General features: G+C 49.7%; 1 protein-coding gene across 1 annotated transcript in view; it reads right to left on the bottom strand.

Moving 5' to 3' along the window:
* The window catches only part of LOC119440809 (retinol dehydrogenase 12), a 231689-nt gene extending 219014 nt beyond the window's left edge, over positions 1-12675 (bottom strand). Inside the window, exon 1 of the mRNA XM_049663062.1 lies at positions 12295-12675. The gene's annotated coding sequence lies outside the window, so the exon portion shown is untranslated. The remainder of the gene's footprint in view (positions 1-12294) is intronic.
* Positions 12676-17858: the final 5183 nt, after the last annotated feature.

Here is a 17858-nt window from a genome sequence, read left to right as displayed (position 1 = left end):
GAACAAGCGTGGTCCAGTTTGAGCATACCCGCGCACAACAAACATGAATAGATCACACTGAATGACTGCAGACAACGACTGTCAAAACGCTGGCAGCAAGCAGCGGGCGAAGATACGTGCGGTCTATCGCTTCAACGGAAACTGAGCGGCGAATGCACGGCGCATAAAGGTCAGAGCCGTGTGGAGATAAGCGACGGTGCGAGCGAGCGACGAGCGCGGTTGCTGGCCTAAAGCGCCCACCGCCTCGGTTCCTCACTGCATATGTTGCTGGCTCCATGGGAAGTGCTTTGGCAATATTCAGCCACTAGACACCTTCATCTTCGGCCTCGATAGCGCGGACGAACTGCCGCTCTCAAGTCCGACCGACTATCTTCGGATACGTTTGGCGCCTCGATCGATAGCGAACTCGAAGAGGTGCCCCGCGAGAACCTCCTTGCACTTTTCACCAGTTTAGCGGCTCGTTCGAATGCCAGCAGACGTCGTTAGGCCGAACACACAGTCATACATACATACACACATCATATTGACACCGAATCACACACCGTACGACAGCGAACATACCACGTGTTTTCCTGCTGAGCGTCGTGTGATCACCGAAAAAGTAGACGACATGCTCAAACATGGCGTCATTCAGCCATCCTGCAGTCCGTAATCATCACCTGTTGTCCTTGTTAAGAAAATAGATGGCTCAATTCGATTATGCGTCGATTATCGTCGCCTAAACAAAATCACGCGCAAATACGTTTGTTCTTTACCGCGTATCGATGATGCTCTAGGTTGTCGGCAAGGCGCCGAATTATTGCCATCACTAGACTTAAGATCTGGTTATTGGCAGGTCCCTATGGCCCCATTCGTTCCCCCCGAAACATCTATAGTAAATCCAGATGGTCTATACGAATTCAATGTTATGCCCTTCGGCCTCTGTAATGCGTCAGCAACAATTGGGAGGATGATGGATAGCGTCTTACGTACGTTAAAGTGCAAAACATACTTCTGGTACTTGGATGGTGTCCCCCCCCCCCTGATTTTGACAGCCATCGTCTCCAGGAAGCTTTGTGCTGTCTCGCACGCTTTCTGCTTAACATCAACAAGTGTCACATTGGGGCTCGCACGCTTTCCAAACTAGGCCATGTCGTCTCAAAGGACGGCGTCCTCCATGACCCCGAGAGGCTTCGTGCTGCTCCTGAATTCCCGAAGCCTTCTACAGTCAGATTTCTTCGCAACTTCGTCGGCCTGTACTCTTGTTTTCGCCACTTTGTGGAGAACTTGGCTTCCATAATCACAACACTGACCAAGCTGCCGACCGGTGAGGGACACCTCTCGAAGTGGTCGCAGGCATGTGATGAGGCTTTCGCGACGTTATTACACCATCTCCTGACTACATCGCCCATTCTGCGCCACTTCGATCTCAGTGCACGTCGTTTTATGCGCGTTATCGAGGTACATGCGGATGCCAGTGGTGTTAGACTTGAAGCTGTACTTGCCCAATGCAAGCCTGGCTCTTCCCAGTACGTAGTTGCGTGTGCGAGCCGTGCTCTCCCAATATAAGGCCGGTTGCAAGTACGTACTCGGTTACAGAAGTGGAATGTTTGGCCATTGTTTGGGCTTAACATAAATTTCGCCTTTACGTTTAGTCATCTCTTCGGTGTGATTACCGACCATCATTTACTCTGATGGCTGGCTTCATCGAAGGATGTTTCGGGTCGTCTTGAAGGTTGGGAGCTTCGCTTGCGAACATTCGCGTCATTTGCCGCGCTCAGGACGCAAGCGTGCTAACGCTGACGCACTTGCCCGCTCGCGCGCACTCTCATGACGTTTGCTCTTCTTTGTTTCACCGTATGCGAACATCAATGCCACCGATATGCCTTGCAAACAGCGTCCTTGGATAGCTCCGCAGATCGATGTTCTAGCTATGCCCTCAGCGACTTCCTCCTCAGGGCCATCTCGAGCACTTCGCTGACTATAGGGATATTGTAGTTGTTGACTATTTCACTCGATATGCCGAAGCTGCCGCTTTGCCAGCCGCTGCTGCCTCGTGACGTTGCTCTTGTGGAGCCTCATTCTTCGCCACGGCGTGCCACGCGAGCTCCTTACAGTGAACGAGCTTGGGTGTTTCTTTCTCAAATCGTCCAGGCGCTTCTGACTGAATGGATTGCTATTCACGAACCACTATACAAGCTATCATCCCCAAACTAGGGGGCTGACGGATCGCTTTAACCGCACTGTCTGTCACGTGCTGTCGATGTACATAGCCTCCGACCGCACTGGCATGTGGTGCTGCCTTTCTTGACATACGCGTACTATACAGCCGCGCAAGCAACTACTAGATTTTTCCCTATTCTTCATCTTGTGGGAACCCTCGTGCCCCAGGACCGTCGCGCCGAGCAGATTTGCTTGGCGCGCGACTGGCCTCTCGAGGCACTTGGCGTGTATTCGCGGGCTTCTTCCACGCTCGGAAAAGCACTTTTACGTTGCACGTATTGAGCAACGGAAAGCTGTATCGGCAATTTTTCGTGTTGCTCTACAATTTTCTCATTCACCCTTTTCACCTAATTATAATATTTGAGAAGTTGATTATTTGATTAAGACTAATTACGTAATTAAGCGGAATACAAAAAAAATAATGTTAGTATCTCCAAGCGGCGGCAGACATTACCTTGGTTCTATCCAGCTACGTGGCATTTGCATAGTTTTAAATCTTGGTGTATGATAGTTAGGAGAGCCTATATATAATCTGACTATAGTATCCATATAAAATCTGACATTTCAGATTACACCAAGTTGGTAGGTCTCCGCAATTCAAACCATGTTTGTAATATTTTGTACGATTTGTGAAAATATCTGAATTTTCACTTGTGCAATACCTTACCATTCGGCGAGTGCGCATTAGGCTGAAACGCCCCTTCATTGATAAGTGTAGCTAGAATTGGTACGCCACATTGAGCGGAAAGAGAAAAGTTGTAGTCCAGAGCTTACCCCCGAATCCCCGTTCGAGGATTATTTGCGACTAGGTGAAATTACCAACAGACGCAAACATATACAATGCCGTCTGAGTGAGCATAAACCTCATTTTATCAGGTGAAGAGGTAGGCAAGTTCAAATTTATGGTAAGTTCACGCTATCTTATGTCAGCTCAGCTGTCCGCGTTCGCATCCGAGCGCAGATTAAAAATTAAATTATGGGGTTTTATGAGCTAAAACCACCATCTTATTATTAGGCACGCCGTAGTGCGGGACTCAGGAATAATTTGGACCACCTGGGGTTCTTTAACGTGCACCTAAACCTAAAAACACGGTTGTTTTCTGCATTTCGCCCCCATCGAAATGCGGCCGTCGATGCCAGGGATTCGATCCCGCGACCTCGTCTGAAGATTTAGTATCTTGTCCTGTGAGGATGAGGCGAACAGAACAGAGAGAGCTTGTGCAGGTCGGTAACTCTGTATAATGGCAAAGTACGCATGTACAGTCAAAAGAGTAAAGCAGAGAAGCAAAACTGTAGAGATCTACTGATGGCAACGATAAACAGGGTGATGCAACACGGAGGCATGAAACTGCTCGGCTTATCGTACATCAAAAGCGCCGCAGTACCAGTGTGTCGCGGCTAGCGACTGTTCATAATTATCAAAAATAGCTGGATTGCTAGACTGTGATCGCGGGGCATAATTTTAACTGTTGCGGAATAAATATTGCGGGACAAAAAAATTCAGGCCAATAAAAGTTATTACTGGTTCATTACAACTAATTACCTCTTTAGTTAACGACTTGATGCACATATTCGTATTGAGAAGCCAGTCAATGTTCACTTAGCAGTAATACCGAGGTTAGAGCACCAGCTTGTTGATATAAAACCCCGAAATTAGCGAAGCCTCGAGTGGCTAGTTGCTTTGCGCTAAATATTGTTGACCAAAGCGGCAACTTATCATCTACGAAATACATTTAGGTGCTAAAGAGCGATATCACTAAAGCATCTTCAGTTTCAGATATACATTTTGACGCGATCAGCTTGAATAAATTAGTCGCTTGTTAGTGCATCTTCATGTGTGTCATCCTCTTTACGTGTTTTGCCTGGTATTCTCATGGCTTAAAGGGATACTAAAGGCAAAGATTAAGTCAACGTGGACTGTTCAAATACCATTCCAGAAACCTCGCAGCGCTTGTTTCGTGCCAAGAAAGACTGAGTAGTGTAAGAGAAAATCACGGCTCAAGGGCTACCTTTAGCGCAATTCAAATCGCCCGCCCCCGAACGAGTAGTGGTGACGTTGCATGCGCCACCACCGCCATTTACTGCCGTCAGTGTGTAAGACGGCGCCCGACAAACAGCGCTCTATCTTGGCTCGGTTGCAAAAACTGTATACAGTTTTTTGCGCAAAACGCAAGCACGGGGAAACCGAGCCAAGGGAGAGAGTTGGATTCGCTCTTGGTCAAGTGCCGCGGGTCGTCCGGGCATCATTACGTGGACTTCTCGGATTCCTTGCAGTTTGTGTGATTTTCGCGAGCCCAGCGCAGCACAACGCGATAACGCGGGCAGCGCAGAGTCGAGCGAAAACGAAACCTTTCGATCGCCCGCGTCGTTGTCAAGCGTAACTTCAATGAATCATATTTAGAGCGAAGCTGTATATGGCTACCCCGCAAATTTTTTCTTTCTGTCCGAGCGTGTACACCGTCGCGCTGACAAATAAAAATTGTCTCCAGAGCTAGTGTAAGCTTGAGCTTCCGCGTAAAAGAATGATGTTTTCTGGTATGTTCAAATTACAATCCGATGCCATCATGCCTGCAGGTTGTGTGTAAGTCGTACTTTACACAGTGCATCTGTCCTTGACGAGTGGGCGCTCTGTCTGTTGCATCGGTCGCGCAGAGCGACCGTAATCGACATCAAAGCAAGACGCCTTGTGGTGACGTCGGCGACAGCTTCGCCCTACATCCACTTTCCCACGGTGGAATGGTGGCGGACATTTTTTTTCCAGGAATCGCGCAGAACTTGACAAGTAGCAATTCCTTCCGTCTTAGAGTGCAATACAGTTGACAGTTGACAAGAAATTTATTGAAAGGTCCTGAGGAAAAAATGTCGCAGTTTCGCCCGAAATGCGAAGCATCGATTGCGATAGCAAATTAGTAGCGAATTATTCGGAGTAGGGATAGTGGTTTTATCGGCTACATAAACTTGAACACATTCGCTTACTAACTGAATTAACAATCGTGGCGTCAGCGTGCACAAGCAAACATGAATAGATCACACTGAATGACCGCAGACAACGACTGTCAAAACGCCGCAGCGGGCGAAGGCTCGCGCGGTCTATCGCTTCAACGGAAACTGAGCGGTGAATGCACAGCGCAAACAAAGGTCAGAGCTGTGTGGAGATAAGAGACGGTGCGGGCGACCGCCAACGCAGGGCAAGTTGTGCAGAGGAGAAGTTGTTGGCAGAGGACCAGCTGCCCCCCCCCCCCCCCCCCCTCCTTCCCGCGCTGCCTTCCCGCTTTGTTGCTTTCGCGTGGGAGATTGAGTGGCAAGATACGCCTTTGGTGCCTGGAGCACAGCGCCGCCCCGCCTCCCTCCCATACCCCCCCCCCCCCCGGCCTTTCGCGCGACGGTCGCGTTTCCTTTCCGCCGTGCGTGCGTTCGCTCTCCGTGATAGCGCGCGGGGTAGTTCGCCCTCCGTGATAGCACGCGTCCCCCGCGCGCTTTCGCTCGCGCATACGGCGCGCGGCGACGATTTCATCGCCCTTGGAATCTATACGGAACCTCACGGCGACAGCGACGACGACGGCGACGGCGACGCCGAGGGCAGAAATCCGGTTGAAGTGTCCATATAATTGCTATCGCAATAAAAAGATTGGGGGAGCAGAAGGCACCCCCATCATGTTGGTGGCTCCGCCCATGACGGAACCGGGAGCTGGTGGCTCTCGGCGATGTCGCGGGCCCTCTGGACGGCCTGTCGTTGATGCGTAAAGTCCGCACTTTGCAGTAGGGCGTCCCACTTGGACTTGTCGTGAAGACCAGAGCCCGCGTTGAACGGGCACAGCCATAGAATATGATCGAAAGAGCAGTACTCGTGCCCACATTTGGAGCACGATTGCGGGAAGTTGGAATCTATACGATTGAGCGCTCTGGGGGTGAGGTACGATCTCGTCTGTAAGAGCCTGAACGTGACAGATAACAGACGTGACTGTAGGAACGTGAACGTGACAGAGTGCAAGACAGTGATAGTTTTTATAACTAGCGGTTGAGTGCCAGTGACAGAATTATACTGAGGAGTGCCTGCGTCATCGAGCTAGTATTTGAATGCCCCGGGTGAGTCGCAAATCGTGTCCTGCATACATTCATCGAGTAATAAAGCTTTGTTCGCGACAGTATTTACGCCTTGGACGTCATCTATCCCTTTAGCTTTAGTTAACATTTGCCGTTAGTGTCCCTTTGAGGCTTTATAAGCAAATCATTGTCACCCTCCTGAAGCATATCTCGTTTTCATAATAAACTATTGTGGAGACCTTGTGGGCTGCTACAGAGCCCTATGCTTGTTCCAGACGTGACACCGAGCTGCCTCTGCAAGCTTACTGCAGGCATTCAGAGACGCGTGATCCGTAAGGGAAGCTGTGCGTCAAAGAAACGCGTAGTGGCGCGACACCCGTCCATTTGCGAGCAAAGCCGGTCACGAAGCACCAAATGCCGCGGAAGAGAATGCGGAAAAGGCCGCGCTCCGAAATGTCTCGGCTATTTTCTCTCAAGTGTAGTTAGTGAACGTGCACATCGTTTCCGCACTGGCCGGTGATCCCACTTGGCATAGAATTTCAGGTGAACACTACTTTTTTTTAGATTTCAGCGTGAACTAAATAAAGGGGCGCGCTTCTTGCGCTCGAAGGAAATAACAAGTTCCTTCCCCGGCGTACACAACGTGTTCCACCTATGCAGTGAGGAGGCTTCACGCATGCGATTATTGTATAGTTAAATTATTTCAGGCGCCCTCAGGTGCGCTCATGTAGGCCTTTCACGAACGGATCCCAGAACTTCGTGGTAAACGCTGTGGCATGGTTTCAATAAGGGCAACAGGAAGGCCTGCGTGTACACTCGAAAAGGCACTTAGCTGCAAACCCCAAGAAATCATTTCCGGTGCGTTTTCGCCGCTCGCAGTCTGCAACCATCATTGAACGTCTGATGACCGTGCTACAATCGCGGCTAAAATTTCTTCCGTGTGATTGCCGAATAATGCGTAGACTGCATTGAATACGTTTTGGACATGAAACTAACGTGGCCATTGATCGAAGCGACATTGCCAACCCGTGTCGGTTTACATTGATGTGATTAGTGCCAACAGCACCGTCAGATGCACACATCATTGGCTTGGAATAGCACGTTATAGAACGAGAATCGTTTACACAACTTGTGAACAACAGATGCCAAAGCATTGAACCCTAAGATACTCCTATATTCTTTATTAGGACATAAGCCGGCCCACTTATTTATGTGATCGCATTTGATAAGTATACTTATTAAAATACTGCGGTCCTTACTTATCAAAATGAAGTGGCCATTAAGTTTATGCAGGTCTATAGACCTTCGGCAACTTAAGGACCATTGTATTTTTGAACACAACATTTTCCGTATTTCGATGGGGGCGAAATGCGAAAACACCCGTGTACTTAGATTTAGGTGCATGTTACAGAACCCCAGGTGGTCCAAATTATTATTCCGGAGTCCCCCACTACAGCGTGGTCCATAATCAGATTGTGGTTTTGGTACATACAACCTCATCATTTTTGAGCACCGTATTTTGTAAGTTTGCTTATTAATACTTCACAATGTGTTTTTAAAGCTTCGAAAAAAAAAATGTTTTGCCCGTAACGCGAAGCAGTGACGCGATGGCTGGCAAAACACAATGCACGTACATAATAAGCCGTAATAAGATTCCTGTGGTGTTTGTTCGAGTGAACATTCGACGGGTGCGAGCACACAGTCTCCTTTCAAAGAGCAAAAAAAAAAAAAACAAGAAAAGTGCAAATCGTATTTGTTTGTGGAATTTGCGCCTCCCGGTGGTAAATTGGAAAGAGCCGGCCGGCTTTTCTTCCGCCTCCTACTTAACTGGACTTAGCCACTGGCCTCTACTAAAACAAGCTTCTAACTGCTCGATTCGTTGGGCTTTTTAATTTATACTTGGAACAGCCCATTCTCAAACTATCCTTGAAGAAAACAAGACGATGTTAGCGCCATCGAGTAACAAGCCAAGACCGGTGTGGAGCAGGCACGCCTGCGCGTATTTGAGGCTTGCCGTGCACGTTATCTGAATTCGGTAAACTGTTGCTTTTTCACCATCTTTAAAAACGTGGGAAGAAGCTGAGCGCTTGAAAAAGACTGATGAAGATGAAGCAGACGCGCTCAATTGTCAGTAGATGTAGAAAAAGAAAAGTTAATTTAGGACTTTATCTGCAACTGAGAAGGCGACGCGCTAGAACAAGGCGCATACGACAGCTCTATCCAGTATAGTATGTTGAGCGAGCGTTGCCCAATCATGACAGCTGCTGGCGCAATCGCCCTCTTCAGGGTCGGCATTATCCATAGATGTACCAGTGGAAGGGTGGCTGAGAGTAATTCGCAAAAAAAAGATTATCAAATGGCAATGCGGTGGTTTGCCACCTCTTGCAAGTGCATGATGTCTTGGTAATCTAATGTTTATATTACAAGCTGAAACTTTGCCAATTAAAACTTACCTTCAGAAAAAGGAGATTTTCGTTTGGTAGATTGAGTGTCACCTTTGTAACCTGCCTAAAACTAGTGAGCACGACTTTATTGACTGTATTAAGCATATTGACGGTACAGATGCTACTCTGTTCTGGGATTTTCTTAGAAAGTTTGCAGAAAGCATTCGATCTAAATTATCACAGTGTCCGATATCTTATGGAGCTTATGGAAAACTGGCATGCAAGACCCAAATGCAGAAACAATAGTTTCCTCAAGACTACGTCAACTTGTCCGTTTTGGCGCAGGCAGTTCAAATTGAGGAGCAGCGGCGTGACCTTCAGAGATACTTTTCTAAGCAATAAAATGATCTATTGGGACCCAGAAAACGGTGATAGACATCTAGGATCTCAATCTAGCTTGGCTTATTATTTTCTTTGTAGTGACTCCTTTAAAAACAGCACATATATTCTCACTAAGTTTAGGCGGTGTAGGGAGATACTGCGTCGAATATTCTAATATTGACGTGCGCAAATATAGCGCCTATAACATCTCCTCGCATCGATCTCCGTATAAGGGCAATCCCTCGCGTTTCTAGGATATTTCCCAGACTGCCAACGGAGGTGCGTGTCCTTTCTTGTACACCTCTTCCTTGCGTCGTAGTCAACGCCTGTCCGACGGCGCAGCCGTGGCGTCGCGGGCCATCAATCAACGGCACGCAGGTGCGCGGAGACGCAGCCGTTCCCCAGCACTTGGTTCGAGCGAAGGTAAGCAGCGTCCGAGGTCGTGGCTTCCACGCGTTGTTGTGTGGTATACTGCGCGTACGCTCTCGAAGGTGGCGTATTCGCATTTGTAACGAGCAGCTGTCTCCTTAGCATTCGTGGCAGTTCTTGAGGTAGCGCTCACTTGGCATCAGTGCTGGCGTTTACCTTGCACATATTGCTCGAATCTACATTGAAACGCGCTTGAATCCGCTAGATGAAAATGCACCGAGTAATAGGATCAGCCAGGATTTGACAATGCCTGCCATATGCACTCCAACCCATTTTTATTCGTCTGTGAATTTCCTTCTCATGACCAGGGTCCCCTGTGAGTAATTGACCTAGATAAACAGTACTCCTTTACACACTCTAGAAGCTGACTGGCGATCCTGAATTCTTGTTCCCTTGCCATGCTATTGAACATTACCTTTGTCATGTTATACAATGCTTCTGCCTACGCATTACAAAAATGTAATGCGTAGGATGAAAAACCGGCCGACCATTAGAGTCACAGAATGGGTGCCAAGAGAAGGGAAGCGCAGTCGAGGACGGCAGGAAACTAGGTGGGGTGATGAAGTTAGGAAATTTGCAGGCGCAGTTGAAATCAGCTAGCGCAAGACAGGGGCAATTGGAGATCGCAGGGAGAGGCCTTCGCCCTGCAGTGGACATAAAAATAGGCTGATGATGAATAAGATTGACTATCCTCCTAAGACCCAAAGACAACTAAGGGACAGAATCGCTTTCGGTTGTTATTACCGACTGGTATGTAACGAACGTGAAAATCAACCCCCCCCCCTCCCCTATTTTTTGTTCTTTTTGATGCGAAAGCGTCAAATGGCCTATTGAGCGAAACAGCCGTCGTCTGTCGTCCGTAGCAGCAGGTAAATTCCCATTGGCTGCGACGCCACGTCACGAGCGTGCCTCGACGGAGAAGAGCGGGCGCAAGGGTAAAAAAGGAGATTCTTGTTGAAAGGGCGGAAGGTTGGGTTAAGTGCAACGCGATAACTGTCTCTCAGTAGAGGACACCTCAACCGCGCTGACTTCTGCCGCCAGGTGTTGCGTGAGGGGCATTGCCACGACGCCGCATTACCCTCGGAAGCCGGCGCGCGGTCCGTATTTCTCCCCCACTGGGCTTCGCGCGCCCGCCGGCCTTCGTGGCCGCTGCTGCTTCCTCGGTCTCTCGCCGCGCAGGACGTCGGTGGCACGCGGCGTTGGCACAGCAGGCTGCTGCTTGCTAGCTCGGGCAGCTTTGGTACATTACTCGTAGCGCTAAACTCCAAGCCGTCTCGTCATTTTTATCGCACAAACCGTTTTGATAGAAATAGGTGATGACATCGTGTTGTATATTCCGGCATGCTGCGTACTGAATTTCAGTTTCTTTTCATCACGCGGTATTCAGAACGGACTTCACTTATCTTCGTTGGTGACGACGCAACGGAGTAACTCAAATGAGCATCCGTGAAAGCTGACGGCAACAACACGGCTCAACCACTTACGCACAATTTTGCATGCATTTGACTTCGTATGCGGCAAGAATATTTCACGTAAATATTTGAGTATCAATTTTGAAAAGGACTTGAAGAAATGTGCATAATCATGTACAAGGAGTCTCGGGAGGATGTAGCAAACTGACAGCCTAACGGTAGGGCAAGCACAAAATATTATGGCGTCGGAAATGCAAGGGATATAAAACATTAATCAGAGCCAGTCATCCTGCGGATGTAGAAGAAGCTCTTGAAGCGTGGCGAACAAGAAAGAGGACGAGGTGTTATCTCTAGGTAGAGGAAAACCAACCAACCAACCGTAACCAACCGAGGTCCGCCATCTTTGTTGTCATAGCCCCGCGTGTCCAGGTCACTGAACCCCTTGTGCTAATATTACCCATAACTACACGAAGCACCGAGTCTTGCGACCCAGAGGAATGGGATACGGGCTGCAGGGAAGTGTCCTCGACTTTCGCACTCTTTATGTGTCCATTTTACTGAAAAACGCAAGGACTCCATCAACCATACCTTGCGCGTTCTAGTACGTTCCAGAACCCACGGCAGCGCAATATCTTCGCCCGTTTGGAACGCATTAGTGCTTGGAGTATAATGACGTCATAAGCCATGCAACTCCATGCATGTTGATCCACAAATATTTCCAACGAGTTGCAGCGCAAGCTTTGCGTGTAAGATACGGCCCAACCTTTTCGCGTTTGTTGCGACACATAGCGGACTGCATGTTATACATGTCTTCAAGCATGGCTGGAGTGGCGGTCACTTTCGATACCGTAAACGAGGCTAGCGCGGTGATCAGTTCCTATAGCCTAGCTTATCGCGTCACTTCATCTTCGGGATAATGCGCGCTTATTCAGACTATTGTATCTTGTATGCACGAATTTACATTGGAGGCTGCTTGGGAGGCAGGGAGGGTTATGTGATGGTCCTTATGTCTTATGCAGAGTGGCCTGCTGTGCACGCGAGCCCGTCGCTCATGTGTATAGCTTATTTGTTCTTTACATCGAAAAAGTGGCACGTCAGGGGGCCATTAACTCAGTCATGGACGACGACAGTTTCTGCCGAAAAGACTGGCTGCTCATACAAAGTAACTAACAAGAAGCACGCATTGTTCACTGCGAAGGATACGAATATATATATATATATATATATATATATATATATATATATATATTGTAACATGCCAGCAGTACGACCTGAGGAGAATACGATGCCATAATGCACACACCACTACACCTTAACATACTTAATATATGGCTAGTTACCGCACACTTTTGTTCATTTCTGTCCATTTATTTTTACGTAGCATAGTATAACGGCTTGTGATAATCGTTTAAATATTGAGAAAAAATAGCACTCGTACTCACACCCTTGAGTAACGCCGCCTAGAAGCCAGCAAACACCAATAAAGGGGCCTTGCAGGAAGCACGGCTCGTGTCTGCAGAAGCCAGTCAGCACGATAAGACGTCTCGCACTTTTTCCAGAAGACACGGATGGGCTGGTTCCTCGTGACGGTCGAGCCTACGCACCGATGACACGCAGCGTTTACCGGCGCACATGGGAGACCAGTGGTCAGGGCAAGATGTGTGTGCAGCTGAGCTCAGGTCACAGCTGAAATCCAAGGTGTTGTCGCAGCGAGCCGAATGAGTAGTCAGGCCTAGACCCACTCGAGTCAGTCTCAGGAACACTACGACGTCGCGCGCTCCTGTCAGACTCGGCGGCTGAGGTGCGCCAGCCGTCGTCGTCGCTCGCGGCGCGCTCTTCCTCAAGTGCCGCGCGTGGCTCCCTCCTTTTCTTTTTCCGGGGTCCAGTGGCGGGAAGGAGGAACGACTCCACCTCGACGAGTTCGCCCCAGCCCTCTCCGGATCGCCCGCTCTCTCCGCGAATTTGGCCCCAAAACGCGGACGCGGCCCCACGGGAAGGTCGCTTTCGGGGACGAAGAAAGTGCAGCCCAAAGTGAACGCGAAAGCGATTGCCGCTCTTGCGAACCGGGTGACGCAAGGCCTGCTTTTCCATCCCACGTATATGCGCTCTCAACGAGAGGCCCCCAAACGGGGTCTCTCACTGGCGCATAGCGAAAGACCGCCGATTCTAAATGCGGTAGCAGAAATTCCCACTAGAGTGGTCTGATTCCTGCGTTCCAGAGCAATATATGGAAGTTTGCGACGTTGCTTCGGGTGTTGCTAGTCCGGACGTCAGAGCCGGCGAACGCGAAAGACGGAACCAGTGCAATTTCATTTCATTTCATTTATTGTACCTTCAGGGCCCAAGTATTACCGAGGGGAGTGGTTACAACGACTGCATTAAAAACGCGTGAAACAGCGAAGCTGGGCAATCGTAGCCCAGCATTTTCCCGAAGTGCGCGCGAACTTTTCATCTTATTACTCATGATGATGATAATTTTTTTTCGCACGTCTCCGACTTACGGCCGTCACTGCGCGTGGTGGTGGTAGAAACATTTATTTCCACTGATGGTGGGGGGCGAAGCCCCCTACATGGCACTCGTGTGCTCCCTTACTGTGAGGAAGCACCCTTACAAAGCGAAGGAGAGCCTTGGAGCGCAATCCTTCGCATAGCACTGGAGATGATCCGGCACTGGTCTTGAGGGGAAGTGCAGGTCAAAAGAGTCTCCCAGTAAGACTCCGCCACGGTCTGTGATGGGGGATGAGGGAAAGTGGGGCATGTGAGGAGGGTGTGTAGGAAGTCTCCTGGTTTACCACAACGTTTGCATGAGGAGGGGAATTGGTCTGGGTATCGTGCATGTCGCAGTATGGGGTATGGGGCAGTCCGAGTTCGGAGTCGCCGCCAGTCTGCGGCCTGCGCAATGGTGAGGAATGGGGCTGGGGCCCGGGGGTGTGTATTCCCTTCGTTCGTCCCGGTAGCGACTTTACAATTGCTAGTAGGTACAGCGGGGGCGTGGCACTGCGGGTCACGTGACTTCCGCTTAACACGTGTGGTCATGGCGATCGTGGAATCATAGGTGCCTAGGGACATAATCGCTTATGGACTTTTGAGGCACTGGTCTCCGCTGAGCGTGGCTCGATCTCTTATCTCCGGGACCGGGCGCAACGACCTTGCCGAGCGCAGCTCTTACGTGCGTAGGGAGCGAATCGTTTAGGGCGCGTTGAATGTCTGGTGGTGTCTGGGCCACGCCGGCCGCGCTTTATTATTGTAGCGTTTGTTCTAGTGGCGGAAATCGTTGCAGTAGTGGTGGTGTGGCATGACGGCTTTTGAGTTCGGTGAACTGCGGTGGTGTAAACAAGCGGATACTGCTCGCGTTTGAGCCCCGGTGCCGTGGCGGAAGCCGCGGTGCCGGGCGCCGACGCGAAGAGGTGGTCGTTGGGGTGTTGCCGAGCGCAGCGTAGCAACACCCCAAATAAAACACCCCAAATAAAAAAATTCTGCTCCAGTCAGGTAGACTGCTCCCACCCTGATAGTGAGATTATATTTGGATCATCAAAACAGTGATGCGTTTATTTAGGAATACCATCGTTTCTCTCTCGCAGGCGCGAGGACAAGCGGGTGCTCGCGCCTGCGAGCGAGAAACGTCTTGTGTTGCATTGTCTTGTGTTGTGTGGATAACTGCGTCTTTAATTTGAAGGTTGCACATTCCTGGTTGATGTGAGTGAAAGCGTCCTGCAATTTTGCAGCAAAGGGCTCAAGCAGGATTAGAATGTCGTCTAGTGAGATGGGTGTGGAGGGAGGGGCTGTTGTACGCGGAGTTGGATTTGTAGAGGGTTCCGTTTCAGCCTCCATTGCTAGCGAATCAGGAGAGGAAGTAGGGTTGGAGTGGCTTGGGAAGGTATTGTCGCGGGTGTAGGTGAAATGGCAGATCCAGTGGCAAGATCACTTATCTGGCCTTCTAGTTTGGTGATGCGTTGACGAAGGGCGGCGGCTTCTGCTCGGGCTGCTGTAGCTTCTGCTTTGGCCGCCACTGCCTCCTCCTGGGATTTCACCAGGGCGTGTTGTAGACTGGGAGTCACTGTCATGGATGTCGTGTGCTTGTGAGAAGAGAGGGGCGTGTCCCAGGCTTGTTTCAATGGCACTGTCCAGGGTTGCTTGTGTTGGTTGGTCTGGGTGAGTCCAGATGACAATTGGGGAAAATTGTCCCTGGGTGCGACCGATTCCTGCTGCTGCGTTTCTGGGTGGCTTGGCTGTTTCCGTGGTTGGTGAAGGTTTCGTCCCTTGGAAGAACCCGAGGGTCCTCACACAGAATGCACTTGGTCGTACAAAGAGGGTCTTGTTGCGAATGCTGTGTTCCACAGCGGGGGCGACGATTGGTCTTGCGGCTTGGGCATACGTCGTGACGGCGACCCAGCTGTCTGCAATTGGTACAGGCATTCGGACTGCCGCAGTATGGGGTGCAGCGGTGGATGGCTTCCATGTATTTGATGGAGTGCGGGACTGCGTTTGCGTTGAAGGTGATTAGGATGGAGTGCGTCTTTCCCAAGCGTCGGGCTGCTGGTATGGTGTGCTCCGGATTTCTCCTTACTAAGTCTTGGTAGAGTTGCGTTGGGGTCTCGTCGTCATAGGCGTTTGTGATGACTCCTCTGGTAGCCCCCGGTGGGGGTGCCACGTAAGCCGTGCAAGGGTAGGTTTGGTCTCCAATTGCGAGGGAGGTTAGCGTCTTGAGAGTCTCGGCTGTTGGGGAGTGTGTTGTTGCCATGGTGAAAGTATTGTTGGTTGGGTGGATGCGCAGGCAGAAGTCGTCCGGTAGAGTGATTCGAAGCTGGGTCTGCACTGCCTTCATGATTCGAGCTGTCTAGAAGTCGTAGTTCACCTCGCGGGCGAACGACCACTCGAACAGCGTTGGGTGGGAGCGGTGGCAGCTGCCTGCTACGCTGCACAGAGAGGCGCGTCTCTTTGGTCGCAGACGGGCCGGCGTCTTACCGCTGCCGGTTGCGGCTGCTGCGTCGTGCGCCGCGTTCCTGGCGTTCGGGTTAGCTGCCTCGGAGGTAGCGATGCCGGATTGGTGAGGTGGTTTCGGCGAACTGGCTGGTCAGGAGGCGTAGGCTTTATACAGCACCGGTGTCCAATCATCTGACTGGAGCTGTTGTGAGGTTTTGGTGTAGCCTTCAACCGTTACTCCCATCATAACGGCCGGCGTTGCCGGCGATGTCAACGGAGAGGCAGTGTCCGGGTGACGCTTAACTGGGCAGCTGAGCGTCTCGGTCCGATAATCGCTTTCAGCACAAAAAAGGTCGGATTTCGCCCGGAATGGGCGGTTTCTCTGTCTTCCTTAGGCACTTATGTCGCTTTTCGAGTAGATTAGTGGCCGTAGGAGAGATTGGGTAGGAGCAGCACGTACTGTTTTCCGGAGCCGACGTTGCAGGCATCCGCTCGCGTTGGCTCGCAACACAGACACCGCGGGCCAATGCCGACATCGCGTTCCAGGAGACCCGCTCCGTGAATGCATCTCTCTCTCTCTCTCTCTCGCTCTCATAGCGCGGAAAACCTCTTCACGTCGCAGCGCACGAGTGTGCGAACACGCCAGCTGTGGACGAAGACGACGACGCTCGAACGCAATCATATGGTTCGCAGAAATGCATGCTTTGCAAGCGTGGCTGTATAGCCTAGTGAATATTCGTTAATATTGTGCGACCTTTAATTCCACACGTGTGATGTTCTCCAACCAATTCGTTTATGACCATTTGCAATCTTTTAGCCAAGGCCAGGTGCGTGCTCGAATGTTGTGATACTACAGGCGAAGGAATCGCAATGATATAACTTGATTTAGAAAAAGCTTTTGATAGAGTGCCTCACGATGTACTCCTGTGTATTTTGCAGCATGTAAACGTTGGTTCTATTATAAGAAACGGTGTTGCCATGGCGTACAGAGGTTGCACAACACTGAATATTGTTAATAAAATAGTGGGAGAGCGCATCAAAGTGCACCGTTCTGTACGCCAGGGATGTCCCCTCTACTCTCTACTGTTTTGCTTGTACATTGAGCCATTTTGTCTAAGCGTTATCAATAGCACCAACGTTCGAGGTTTCCGTCTGCACGCAACTGAAGTACGGCTTCTTGCATACGCTGACGATATTGCTGTATTCTGTTCGAACCAAGAAAGCGTGCTTAGAGTTGTGAACACTGCAAAACATTTTTGTAGAGTCAGCGGCAGCGTTATAAACTGGGGAAAGAGCTTGGGGTTCTGACATGGCCATTGGCTATCAACCCCAAGTATTTTCGCAAACATGTCTTGGGTGACTAAGCCAGTTAAATACATAGGTGTACCTTTGCAGCATTATAGAGACAGTGAACACTATTGGCGTGGAGAAGTTGCCACAGTACGGGAAAGCTCCGAGCGTTTTAAAGGCTTCAACCTACCTATATTTGCACGCGCCACAGTTTGCAACTTGTTCCTAATTAGCAAGCTGTGGTACGTGCTGCAAGTATTACATTGCTCACGCGTTAACATTCAGAAATTACATTGTATTTTTGCTGTTTTTGTCTGGGGATCCACGTGGGAAAGAACTAAACGAACAAGTATTTTTAGACGTGTCCGCCTAGGAGGACTTGGCCTGTCACATCTGTATCTTAGGCAGCTGGTGAATCGTTTTATGTTTTTTTCGCAATGCTACTGACCCCTTTTTACGAACTGTGTGCCAAGTGAGGTTAGGTAGACATCTGCCAAACTTAACTGTGTGGTCAGAATGTATGGCAGGTATCATTTCTGGGTATATGAAAGAAGTGTACCTTTCGTGTCGTATTTTACAAAATCATTTCTCCCTCGAATACCTCTGTGGCGTGTCTCGGAAAAATCTGTACAAAGACTTATGTGATATATTTTTTCCCACTCCCCTGTATAGAACCCAATACAATGATGGTCCAGGTCAAGACATCTTAAAAAGGGTAAAAAACATGCCTGTTAGGGGAGGTGTCAAAAGCTTCTTCTTCAAACTGTATACTAATACGCTAGAAGTAAAGACA

The sequence above is a fragment of the Dermacentor silvarum genome, chromosome 2 (genome assembly GCF_013339745.2).
Source record: "Dermacentor silvarum isolate Dsil-2018 chromosome 2, BIME_Dsil_1.4, whole genome shotgun sequence".
Taxonomy (NCBI): domain Eukaryota; kingdom Metazoa; phylum Arthropoda; class Arachnida; order Ixodida; family Ixodidae; genus Dermacentor; species Dermacentor silvarum.
The sequence above is the reverse complement of the archived record's forward strand: the minus strand, read 5'-3'. Positions and strand labels throughout refer to the sequence as shown.